Source organism: Amblyomma mixtum, chromosome 5, assembly GCF_055824585.1.
Source record: "Amblyomma mixtum isolate Tamu chromosome 5, ASM5582458v1, whole genome shotgun sequence".
NCBI classification, from domain to species: domain Eukaryota; kingdom Metazoa; phylum Arthropoda; class Arachnida; order Ixodida; family Ixodidae; genus Amblyomma; species Amblyomma mixtum.
This window is the reverse complement of record NC_143016.1, coordinates 170,170,399-170,184,441: the sequence shown is the minus strand read 5'-3', so window position 1 is coordinate 170,184,441 and position 14,043 is coordinate 170,170,399.

Below are 14,043 nucleotides of genomic sequence, written 5' to 3'. Positions count from 1 at the left end.
CAATGCAGAAGTCTTGTACCTTAGTGGAGCGCGGACACTGGATTTCGGTTGAATGTCTTGTTCTTTTCAATCATGCCTGAGATATCGCTATACATGCATTACCACATGTTATTGACCTACGAACGTTAAAACTCACTCGTTTCGGTTTTGGTTTTAACCACTGACCTTTGCTATTTTCTTTAAAACGGGTTGAATGTTCATCGGGCGCATACAGTTAATGATCGAGCGCCAGAGCGTGAAGCCACCGAATGTAAGCGGCCGTAAACTGGAAGTCAAGCTTTGGAAGTGCAAAAATTTTGATATCAGCACGGTTTTAAGCTTTAGTTTCGCTTCAATTCCATTTTGCCTCTTCGTCATTTTAGTCTTTTTCCAGCTCCATGCCCACTTTTTGGGCCATAAACTGCTCTAGATGACCAGAAGAGACTTCGAGAAAGGCGCCTCAGAAAGAAGGGTCCTTTTCAGCATGATACTAGCTGATACTTTGCAGCATGATACACATTATACGTACGTAGACGCGTACGGATCTGCTCTTTGTCGTGCCATTGCACTACCAAACAACCTTCGAAGAATCTGAACCACCAAGCGTAGCATGAAGTTTTACTAAGTATTTGAAGTTCTGCGTAATTTTACGTGCCTACAAGGCGCATTAATAAGGGTTACAAAGTAGAGAAGCAATACTCAAAGTGACAGAGAAAATCTTTAAGAGTAAGCAGGTACCAGAAGGTATAGCTGTGCAGCAGACCTGGTTTAATGTCTCAAGGTAAACGAGAGAAAGCCACGGCCCGTAATCCGAATTTGGTATTTCGAGCTCTTCTGTTTTAGCGGATGCTGTACGGTCAAGTTCAGCGTTCCTGTAACAACGATCGCTGCCGGCCGTTCAAAACAACGGCGGTTCCAATCTGTCCTCTTATTACTCTTTTGCGTTCTCTTTTGACCAAACACAGAGACTAGTCGAAGGCGAATTTAGTTGCAGAGTAAAAATTATGCCACCCATGCTGAGGGGCAAGATATAGGAGGCAGTCATGGCTAGGGACTATCCCTGTTGTAGTTTTTTTTTGTTTCACTAGCGTTTCTTATCAATACGAGGTGAAATGCCATTTTAGCTGCTATGCTTAAATAGGAACTCTGTTTCAAAATTACATGCAACAGCCACCCGTACGTAAAAGAACATAGTTTAGCAAAGAATCTCAACCAAAGCCCAATTTTCAATATTTCTGCCACCTTATCTCGGCTCTAAATTCAGATCTAGCTTCATCAGGTTTAACACGCATCACATATTTTGCAGACGTCTATAAAATTTATTTTTAGTGTTTTGCTTTGGAAAAAAAAAAAAAAAAAACTTGCGAAAGGCACTCTTTAGACCTGGATACATAGGTGTGAAAATACCTACATTTGAATGAAAATAACTGGCGCCACTGAAAGGGTATAAAAAGCACACTTTCAAAGCCCTCTCATAGCTGGTAGCGGGTGCTGCCACAGTCACGCTATCAGCGCGCGGGAAGTGTGGATGGGGTGGGGGGGCGGGGCGGTTTTGCGCAATGATGGAGCTGCTGATCGAGGCCTTCGCCGCTTCATTCAAATGTCGAAGGTTGAGGCTTCCCAGTTACCTCGGGTTTTTCACCTTTGCTTGTGAAGTAGCGCTTTCGCGCTAAAACGGAGGTGTGAAACAAATCGAGAATGCGGCCGTCACCTGAGCCTTCGGTCTGGCGTATGCTTCTCCACAGGACACTCCTGTCTTGCGGACAAGTGCTGTGGCCTTCGTGCCCGTGAGCTTTGCCACAAAGCCAACCCAAACGAGTGCTCTTAACGAAATCGTTCTCGCGCTCCCTCTTTTAAAAGGCCCGTATCGGCTTCAGCATCTAGCTGTAAAAGGCAGCTAACTATTTCGAACAAGGCTATCCATGTCCTCTAGACCTTTATTCCTCCAAGAACCGCATTCTTGGCGCTGAATCTCACGCGGGCGCGCGTTGGCAAGGCTGAGACATATTCGGTTGCTGTACCTCCGGCATGGCGTGGGCGCTCTTTGTGCGTGTTGAAGCTTGCCGCAATGCTTAGTTGCGGCACACTAACATGTTCTCCTCGGGATACACAGTCTCAGGTAAGCCCGTTGGAATGCGACATTTTCAAGCAAGCTGTCACGCATAAATGTAACAAAGGAACGGCACCAAATTATGAGAGTGGAGACACCAAATTTTTCGAAGCTTGTTTCTGCTCTGGAATTATGAGTCAGTCTTCAGTAAACATTGATGAGCACGTGGAATTTGTTACAGCTCAATACCTAATTTGTAATTTATATTTTTTCCTCCTAAGTTTTAGTTCCGGTTTTAGTTACTGGACAATGGTTGCGACGTCAAAAGCGAGCAGGAAGTTGTTTCTTTTCTCCGTGTAAGCGAGGTAAGCGAGAATGAGAACATTAAAACCAGTTGTCAGTTAGCATTTTTGAGTGTGTAAGTGTGCGTGCGCGTTCGCGCGCGCGTGTGTGTGCGTGTGTGTGTCGTCTTGCGTGCCCAGATAGAACGGAAACAATAATGCTACATTTTTGCTTTGGTCAAACGTTATTTCAGTGTTCTTAATGTCATTTTTTTTTCTACCGTTTTTGCAATGCTACAGATGAACGTTAGAATAACTTTCACCTTACAATAAAGAAACATTTAAACCTAAATGAAATATTCTTGACAAAGGTTCTGCAATTCTGCACGAACATGGCTAAATGGGGCCTAAACGTTCGAGGATCTCTCTGCCAGCGATAGTGGTCTGGAACATGGTCGTCTGTGATCTGAGGACTTCGCCACGTAATTCCATCAAAAGTATTATGCAGTTCGAGGGCTAAGAGCCTTTCAGTAGATGTATTGATGTGTAGGCCTGGAGGTGCTGGGTGCCGGAAGGTGCAGCACCGTCTGGAGGTGCTGGGTTCGATCCTCAGTGCCGCCGGGTACCCACCGGTTTCTGTAATGGCCACTTGGCCTAGTTCTCGGCTCTTCTAGGGTGAGATGCTTAAGAAAAGGAACGAGACCCCAGACAACAGTTATAGTGCCGTCTGGTACGCAGTCCGAATGATTGGATCAATCTGCTTCCTTTCGCTTTTGTGTAGGGTTTGATAGGGGAGACCGTAGGTGATCCTGCTGATTATGAGGGCATTCACCAGGCTAAGTGTATCCTCTTCTCTCATCCTTTCGCGGTGCCTGGTGATGAGTCTGATCACGCTGCTGGTTGGGTTCACCATTGCTTTGAGGGTTCTTCATAGTGTAAGAAGCCCACATGTTACTCTGAATACAAAAGCCCAGGACGCGGCCGGCACTCACCTCTTTGGGAGGAAGAAGAAGAGGAACCCTGCAAAGGGCAGCGTGGTCGAAGCGACAGAAATGTGCGCTCTGCCGTTCGCAGTTTTCTTCCAGAAATTTCGCAAAACTCCCATTCCGAGTTTCTTTTTTTCTCCCCGTTCAGTCAGTGCGAACTTGAAACAATATATGCATTATATTCGAATTTGCACAAATCCATTGTCCCGTCTTCGATCGTCCAATCTGTCACCATATATCTTTTATTACTCCTTTTGTCTCTCTCCTGCTAAACTCTTCTGTTTCCACCATTTCACCGCCTGTGTCTTGGTCACTTCCCTATAGTGCGTATGGCCCATCTCTATTTGAGGCCAGCCAGCGTGCCAGCTTTTCTTGAGCTCCGGCTTGTTTTCTTCATTGCGTCATCTGCACTGAAAGGACTTTTCTTTCTCAAGAGGCGCCTCCGAGACGAACCATAAGACATTAAATGACTTTTCCTACAATACTTTTGTGAGACCTGCACTTGAATACGCGAATATAGCCTGGTTTCCGTTCACAGGTCAACTAATAAAGAAACTATAGGGAGTTCAAAGAAAAGCTGTAAGATTTATCTATAACAAATACAGACACACTGAATCACCCACAAAATTGATAAACAACGCTGGAATACTCACGTTACATAACCGCGCCAGGCTTGCACGACAGAAGCTACTTTATCAACTAATGCACAACATGGTGAACATAGATAGTACAAGGTATATTTCAAAATCAGAAACAAGAGCAATGAGACATAAGCACTCACAAACACTGGAAGAATAGCGATTCAACACAGACAGTTTTAGACATTCGTTTTCTCCGTTAGAGAATGGAATAACCTACCATCAACAGTAACCAGCTCATGTTTAGAAAAATTTTTGACATATGAAGCGTACCTACTAGCTCTACAATGTGCGTAATAAACACCATGTCATCAGCTCCAGTGCTCCATCTTAAGTAACGAAAATTGTTCTTTCTAGTGTGTAATGCATCATGCTGTTCTTATTTTTTTCTTTAATTGCTACTCCCATGTTATTCGTCACCGATTATTATTGTTATTAGCCTCGGTTCACATAGCCTCTGTTCACATACAGTTGTAACGCTGTGCTTTATGTCCTTTCTTTGTTGAATTCTGTTTTTGCCTTTCCTGCGATGATCCCGATTGGGTTTGGCAGTATTTCTAAAACAAACAAACAAACAAACAAACAAACAAACAAACAAACAAACAAACAAACAAACAAACAGACAGACAGACAGACAGACAGACAGACAGACAGACAGACAAACAAACAAGCAAATAAATAAATCAATAAATAAATTTTGTGTTTCTGTCTTCTTCGTGGCAACCTAGGCCTTTCCTTTCATGGTATTTATTTACATGGTTTTGTATACAAAGCATATATATACATATGTGGGTGTGTATACACAAAAACACAAACAACTATTTACAGAGCACCTAGGTTGGCGCTACGTGGCAGAAACATAATAGTAACATATTATCACTAAAAGGCCGGTAAGGATATAATGCGCATCAGGAGAGGAAACCAATCCGGTACAAAGTCCAATTTTTTGTAAATGTCCGTTACCTGCAGCAACATTCGGCTAAAGTGAATTCTGGGCGAAACAACAGGTTCAACGTTGCGATCTTGCATGCGCGTTTTCCAAAGACTATGAAGTCCAATCAGAAGAATCATATCACAGGGATTCGAGTCAGGTTGGGAAAGAACAAGGTAGCGCACACTGTAGGAATTTAGGAGAAAATCTTTCTGTAGCGTCCTTTGCAACACATCCCAAAACAAAATCGCGTCTTTGCAGTCTATAAAACAATGTTCAATTGTTTCAGGCACATTGCACAAGCGACAGTTTACAGAAGACACAAAAATGTTTTTCCTATCGAGCCACGTCTTGACAGGTAGAGTTTCAGTGTGTAATTTATAGAAAAATGTTTTGGTGCAAGGAGAAATTGGCATTTTACGCACTCGCTTTAAAACATCATGACCCATGAGCCCAAAGTAGACGGAACGATGCTCTGAGCTAACCGGGACGGTAAGCTTATGGTAGGGTGAGAGCGAATTGATTAATAACTTGAAGTGGGAACTGTGTTGGTGAAATGTTTAGAGGAATCCCCCAAGGTGGAGTCTATAGATTTGTAATAAGGGAGTAATTACTCACTGACATCCACCCAAACGCAGCCGTACGGCTACAAAGGAAAGCTACAAAGGAAAGCCGTATGGCTGCGCCTGGGTGGATGTAAATGAGTAATTACTCCCTTATTACAAACCTACTCCACCTTGGGGGTTCTCAAAATTATTTGACGAACAAGGCCACTTTGCTGTAAAGAAGCCATCGGCTCCACCTGCACAACTGCCAAATATTCCGACCACTCAGGAGGATTCTGCAGTACGGCAACTTCTGCCAACGCACACTGTAATCTCTGAGGCGCGTTCGCCAATGCGTCCGCCGGTTGTGTCTACCACCGAAAACCAAATCAGGATTATGCTTAAACAACTGATAGGCGCACTACGACTAACCATTGCAGGCACGCCCGTAGCTAGAGCATCTGTCCAAATTTTAGACGCTGTGCAGCCGGTCCTTGCCACCCCTCCATAGAAGGCAGCAATTATGGCTCTACTGTCATCACCACCATGACTCAGAGAATTTTTCGAGCGGCAATATTTCAATGGAATGCTCGAGGTCTGCGAAGCCGCCTAGCGGACTTCAGGCAGAGGATATTCCACTACCGGTTTCCGGTGGTCGTGGTATGTGAGCCGAATAAATTGCCTCTCCTTTCCGCCTGTTCGGATATGCGCAATTTCTATCCGAAGCGGCTGGACATCCAAGCCCAAGGTTATACTATGCCATAATGAATAAACAGCGCTAAAGACGAGGACGAATAGCAGACAAGCGCTGTCTTCTTGCTTGCTCTTCGTCCTCGTCTTTAGCGCTGTTTATTCATTCTCGGTGGCTACATCCCACCTGGAAGTAGATTTGACGCAACACGACTGCAGTCACTTCTGGACAGCACTTCACAGCCCATATTATAGCCAGAGATTTCAATGCGCAACACCATTGTTGCGAAGCGCCGTAACGAACGCTTGTAGTCGGGATATTCCCACATTCTTGGATAATGCAGCCCTTGGTCTCAACGACGGGACGCCGACCATTCTCTGCGGAACTGTTGGCAGCAGCTGCCTGGACATGACATTGGTATCAAGGCGTCTCTCATCATCCGCAACTTGCATGGTGTGTTGATATTGAAACGTACAGCTTTACTGGTTTGACCGCCTCCCATGTGCCAAGGCACGCTGAACTGACTGGAACTCTTTCCGTAGCGTTTTAGAAGAAAGTGCCTCACTACCGCTGCAGATGTGGAGCAGCGCATGATTACAGCATGCAAGAGTCATCGCGTAGCACCTCTGCACCAAATCCCGCAGCATCAGTAAATTTGCTCTATGCACAGCTACGTGCGATTCGGCCACGTGCAGAAAGAAAGAAAATACCGCAGGACGAAAGATCTCTCGGACATCCGGACATCGCGGCGTGAACAAAAGTCAGCACTATTTGGCAAAACTCGGCAGACAGCGATGGCGGTCATTTTACAGCGGGCTTGACCCCCGCAAACCACTCTCATGAATCTGGCGCGTCCCCCGCAGCGGTGGCACAGTGGTTAAGGCGCTCGTCTACCGAGCCGGAGTACCTGGGTTCGAACCCGACCACGGCGACCGCGTTTCTATGGAGGCGGAACGTAAAAGGCGCCCGTGTGCTGTGCTAAAGATCCCCAGGTTGTCGAAGTTATTCCGGAGACATCCACTACGGCACCCCTTCCTCTCTTTCTTCATTCACTCCCTCCTTCCTCCCTTCCCTTACGGCGCGGTTCAGGTGACCGCCGAGGTATGTGAGACAGATACTGCGCCATTTCCTTTCCTCAAAACCAATTTACCAATTCACTAATCTAGGGTGTCATCCGAGCACTTCCGTCCCTTTCCCAGCGGCAGCACCCTTTCCGCGTATTTCAACTCTTTCAGCGCTGGGAAGCTCTCGAAGTTCCGGTGGATTTCTGCTTGCGGACTGCTGGAAGTACATCGATGCAGTCCCGCAGCATCGGTGTGCTCTTCCTACGACCGTAGATGACCGTCTAGGCATTGCATTCGCGCTCCACGAACTCAAAGCAGTGCTTTCTGCCCGTAGACATCGTTCTTCCCCAGGACCCGATGGAATTACCTACAGTGTGCTTCGCCACATGGGGCCGAAGGAAGAGGAAACTCTTTTAACCTGGTTTAACTACTTTAGGGTCACTGCCAGTGTTCCACGTCGATGGAAATGCAGCCGCATTGTGGCTCTACTCAAAGCAGGAAAATCGCCACGTGACATGACATTCTACAGATCTGTAGCCCTCACAAGTTGCATTGGCGAAACAATGGACCGCATGATATTAACCCATCCAGAATGGTTTCTGGAAAAACCCAGACGCAATGAGAGGATTTCGCAAAGGCCGCTCTTCTATCGACAGTGTAATTGGTCTGGTGTCGACGGCAGAACACGAAAAACGTCGCCACAGGCTAACCGCTGCTCTCTTCCTCGACTTCAAGGGCGCATTCGACAGTGTTCAGCACGACGCAGTTTTAGGCGCACCCGAGAAATGTGTAATTAGCGTACGTCTGCATCAATGGATTGCAAGTTATCTGAGAAACTGGGCAGTCTACATGGTGACATCGGTGACCCGACAAATCATCGTGTCCCGCGTGCCGCCCTTCAGGGAGGAGTGCTTAGTGCAACATTATTTAATCTTGTATACTATTCGACCTATTCAAAGAACTACCATAGAGAGTTTCGATATCCGCGTGCGCAGAAGACATCTGCATGAAGTGTCACGCGTCCCCAAGTGCAAGCGAGATTACAGCGTTCAGTAGCAATTCTGTCTGCATACTTGCGTAGACAGAGGCTTGACTTACAGCCAACTAAAAGTGTTATTTTAGCTATTACACGAAAGTTGATGGTGTGGTACCCTGTCACAGTTGACGGTCAAGCCATTCCATACGTGGAACGCTATACATGCTTAGGTGTCACTACGGACCGCGCCTGTCCTGGACGAAGCAAGTCTCTTTGCTCCGAAAAAACGGAGAATTCCGCAAGTATTACAGAGTTTACAGCTGGCAAATCCTGGGGCCCGTCTGTCCTGAGAACAGTGGAAAGCGCCCAGGCTCGTGATTTAAAGGTGTGCTTGGGATTATCGTGTAAGACGGACTGTCCCGAGAACAGTGTAAAGCGCTCAGGCTCGTGCTTTAAAGGTGTGCTTGGGATTATCTTATTTTTTTTTTATTTAAAGATACTGTCAATCCACTGGGGATTTTAACAGGAAGGGCGCTGGAACAAGGCACATCAAAGTAAAAACTACAACAACGTCATGAATAATGGACACAAAGAGTGAACAAGAAGAAGGATTGAAGGGCAATATAAACGACTACAGTGTCACACTTAATTAAGGTTCAATACATAAAAGTCACGGGTACAGCAATAGGATCGCCGGATTGTACAGTTAGTTCAAGACAAGATAACATAAACAATACATGGGATATATATGACATTAGAAACGAACAAGCACTGGTAAGAAAAATAGCAAGGCAAAAAAGGAAGTTGTCAACAAAGGTTCAGAATTCAAGTGTGTTTACGAGTGAAGATAATTTTCTACTGACTGAGTGAAGATATCTAGTGATGTGCTGCGGGTAATAGAGTGGTCAAGGGTGTTCCATTCTCGTATTGTGAGTGGAAAAAAGGAGTATTTCAGGCAGTCAGTACGAAATGTGTGCTCTTTTAATGTTTCTGAGTGTCTGTGACGTGTAGGTCTTGTCTCTGGGGCCATAAGGTACCTAGTTTTATCAAGGTTAAGCTGATTATGGAGTAACTGGTAAAGTATTTTTAGTCGTGCAAGTTTAGCTCTATTTTCCAGAGTGAGAATGCCGGCTGTCTTGAGTAGTTCGGTGGGTGAGTCAGTAGGCCTGTATTTATTAAACATAAATCTTACTGCCTTTCTTTGGATTGCTTCTAATTTTCCTATGAGATATTTAGTATGCGGAAACCATGCAACGTTCGCATATTCGAGTACCGATCGTACGAAAGCGTTGTATGCAATTAGTTTATGTAAGGCGGACTGTCCTGAGAACAGTGTAAAGCGCCCAGGCTCATGCTTTAGAGGTGTGCTTGGGATTATCTTATAAGGCGGACTGTCCTGAGAACAGTGAAAAGCGCTCAGGCTCGTGCTTTAAAGGTGTGCTTGGGATTATCTTGTAAGGCGGACTGTCCTGAAAACAGTGTAAAGCGCTCAGGCTCGTGCTTAAGTTTATCGTGTAAGATGGGCTGTCCTGAGAACAGTGGAAAACGCCCAGGCTCGTGCCTTAAAGATGTGCTTGGGATTATGCTGTAAAACGGACTCTCCTGACAACAGTGGAAAGCGCTCAGGCTCGTGCTTTAAAGGTTTGCTTGGGGTTACCCTGTAAGACGGACTGTCCTCAGAACAGTGGAAAGCTCTCAGGCTCGTGCTTTAAAGGTGTACTTGGGATTACCCTGAGAACAAAAAATAGGTTGGGGCAACCGAAAAGGAAATAATAATATGCCCTGCCCTGAGAACAGTGGAAAGAGCTCAGGTTCGTGCTTTAAAGGTGTGGTTGGGTTACCCTTCAAGGCGTCCACATGCGGCACATTTTGTGAGGCTCGCGTCTGCACAGCCCGTATTTATTTCCAACCAGAGCCATTACGGGTGCGTTTGCAACACCTGACCAGGCAGGCATCACCACCGCACCCTGGCCAGCGTTAGTAGTGCGCGCCCTGTTGCGACCTATTCGTAGCCATCAGGACGCAGCGCAATTTGATGCATGCAAACTACATGCACCACCAGATTACAGAGGTGCCTTTATGAATAACTTCAAATCCAGACGTGCATGTCACTATCCCAGGAGTACCAAAAAAGTCGCACATTGCGACAGTTGCACTAAAGCAATTGGCCTTATCATATATCTCCTTCAAGTATGGTGACTCAGAAAATATTTTCTCGACGGAGCAGTGACAACACCTCTTCAGCAGCAGCGGTTATAGTGCCTGGCAGCGCCTTCAGCCAACGCTTCAGGCTCATGCATAAAACATCATCCACGGCAACCAAACTAGAAGGCATACCTATGCCTGCCTGGTACGAAGGGCCATCCGCTACCCTGGTCAGCAGGCCGCAAACCACTACACTATATTTGGCGACTCAAGACCCGCATTGCATATCCTAAAACATACATGAAACCACGCACATGCGAGTAGATAATCGGGCAAATTGTACTTTTACTAGCTGAGGCGTTCCGGCGCCTCACTATCCCTCAGAGCCTCAGCGGCCATACAATCAGCCTTCAGTGGATACTGTTGGGTTTGGGATGCCCCCCCTGCCTGGGTGGATTAAGGCAGCTCGCGCTCCCCTCCTGCCTAAGTGGATTAAGGCAGCGAACTTCCAGGACCGAGAGACCACGGTGGCAGCGGCGAAGGTCAAAGACTGCCGACGGCCGAAGATGCGGCGACGATGGCGGCGTCCCGTGGCCGAGTTGACCCTCGAGTCAACGGACAGAGTGGTGGTGTGCTGAGTGAAAAACAGCAGTGTTTAATTACTGAGCCTCTACCCTCTCCCATCAACCGAGCTGCGAGAGAGCCCCACGGCCCAGCGCCGCCCCTGCCGTGGGCGGTATCAACAGTGTCCACAACTGTCCATCTGATTGGATGTCATTGTTCGTAGTTTATTCCCCAGTCAGGGATCTGGGGAATACGAAGGCTATTTAACGGGAAGTTGTTTTGAGACTCGTGTGCACTCCCGTTAACGAAGTCCTCATCCACTGAGATTCATTCTCAGTTGCTCTCTTTTTGTAAATATTGTAAATATTTCTGTATAAAGTTCTTCTTTCCCTTATTTTACCCTCGTAACCCCGTCTCCCGCCTTCCTCGTCCCTTCTCCGGCTCGACCACGCTCACTCGGACCGGAGAAGGGACGAGGAAGGCGGGAGACGGGGTTACGAAGAGAAAACAAGGGAAAGAAGAACTTTATTGAATTGAATTGGCTTTTTATTTGTAGGAAACAATACAGATGAATCCCTGCGGGTGGCGTAAGGCTAAAGGCTTGGAAGCCTGACGAGGCCTTAGCCCCCTCACATCAGTTACAGCCTGCAGCAGCAGACACACATTTTCTGAATTTAAGCATGTACGCGGTTGCAATAGGATAACATGTTCACGCTTTTCAATTACAACACAATGAATACTAGAAATACAGAGTACAATGCAGCAATATAACTAAAGTGCAGTTCAAAAGTTTTGAGCAGGAATGACGGTACATAGGCATCAATGTACACATGAAAAGAAACTAAGCCATAACTTGCGTACGTTGCGTACAAACTGCAAGTTTCTAATAACACAATTGAACAGAAGTGAGTATTAGCGTATATCACAGTCTAATAAAGAGCAGTACGAAAGGGAAACAAAAGAACAAAATTAGAATAATAGTTGCAAATGCATGATAACCATGTAGAAGATGTTTACTGTATTTTTAATGCGTTTATGGTTCTAAAATTGTATTTGAGGAAAATAGGAATGCTCGATAATTTCGTTTGAAGGCTCTGAATGGTTGGCTGAAGTCAACATAAGATTCGTGTATGTTAAGCAGTCTAACTATTTGATAGTCCATAGCCTGTTTGCCATAGTTCGTTCTGTATTTCTGTACCTTTCTCTTACGATTCCTGATTGCATATCTCATGGAGGCATGCTGGACGTTATCGGCATATAGCTGTTTTTTGTATATTAGTTGCATTATCCGGAAATTGTACACTTTTTTAACTGGAAGGATATTATGTTTGAAGAAAAGTGGTTGCGTAGGCAAGTTTCTTACTTGACCTTTGTAATTCTCTAATATCCGAAGTACGCGCTTCTGCAGAACTAATATTCTCTCATAATTCCCTTTGGTGGTCGTACCCCATACTAGCATACCAGAATATACAAGAATATTTACATTATTTACAAAAATGGTAACTGAGAGGGGCTCTCAGTGAAAGAGAACTTCTTCAGGAGTCAACAGGAAAGAAGAAGGCTCCGTGAGGAGAAAGAAAGAGAATGAGAGGCAAGGTGTGAGCGACGGGCGCAGCTAGCGGCCCAGCTAGAGGAACAGCGCAGACGAGAGCTGCAGGAGCTCACGCGTTAAGTTCACTGGCGTAGAGCTCGAGGTCGTTTGAGGCGTTTCCGGAGAGGTGAAAACTTCAAAACTTTCCTCGAGAATTTTGAACTAATCTGCACAGAGGAGGAGTTTGACCAGGGTGAATGGTAGATGATGTTGGTGGCCATTCTCCCTGGTGACGTCGGCGGTGTATTAGCGCGCCTGTCCGACGAGGAGGTCGACAGTTATGCAATAGCGAAAAGGGCCCTATTTCGCTTCTTCGGCATCAATTTAGAGGTCGACTCCAAAGGTCGAAGTGATGGCAGCTCCCATCAGAGTGTCAGCTGCCAGCCAGAAAACCGCGCTTGGTCAGTTATGGACACAACAGTCGCTCAGGAGAGCAGTGACAGGGCAGCTGCGAGCTCAGAAATAACTGCCAGTTCCGCAGGAACAGGGACCGAACGTGTAGGTCTAAATGCAGAGGAAAGGGATGGTAGCACCGCCAGCCATAAAACAGGCGCAAGGGATGGTTTGGCCAGAAACGCGAGAAACAAAGACACGGTCGCTTCTAGCCCAAAGGTAGTTGCCATTGTTGCAGAAGAAGCTGGTAGAAGCAGAAGAAGCAGCTCGAGCGCAAAGCAGTGAGCCCGTATGCAACCACACCGAAGTAAGAAAAGCTCCGTCTGCCGGCCGCTGGGTGAGCGATAACTTCCAGGGCGCAGAGGGGAAATTTCTCGGGAATGGGCGTAAGTGTGCGTCATCTGTCAGCAACTTTGAAGCGCCAGGAAAGAGCGCAGCGTTAGCTTTAAAAAGCGATGCCACACAGATGGTTGCTGCAACCCAGAAAAGTGAAGGTGCAGCGCCGAAATATGGACCGCAGGAGAGCGAGCCATCGTGTTCAGCAGAGGTCACGGGAGCGAGCGGTTGTGCAGGTGAGCCGTCGCCTGGCACTGTGTGCGAGGCTCAAGTGGCTTTGCTGCGAGAGAAAAATGGCGAAACCGATGAGCCTTTGAAAACTGATGGGTCGACTAAGGCGAGGGCCGGCAGCTTAGCATCTGTTGGCCGCACGCGAGCTTTTGACAGGCAGCGAAGGTTAACAGGCGAGGTTTCCGGAAGACGGCCACGCGTGAAGACAGCTGATCGGAACACCTCTGCGAGAAAGCAAAAAGCGCGGGTCAAGCTTCTGCATTTGAAGAGGCCGCGTAATTTCTCGAAATTGCCCCCGCGGCGCTCAATAGTTCGCAGGCTTTGCAGAAAAACCCGGCCGACTAATCATGCGCAGTCTGGACGTAAACCACCTGCCCCATCGAGAGACCGCAGAAGGGATTATAAGGCATGTGACACGGGCGGCGAGCTAGGGAGAAGGATGCACTGTCGCCGCACAAAAGAGCGCCACAGAGGACTCGCGAGTCGGAGGGGGACGCACCATGCAGGGAACCAAGAGAGGGGGAAGCGCCGCTCTAGCACAGGCGGAACTAATCAGCTCCTCAGCTTCTGTGAAGCATCGGCTGGTAGAGCGTCCGTCCGGCCGCGACCGCGCAGGGCGCGGCTGAAGAACAGGAAGCAGTG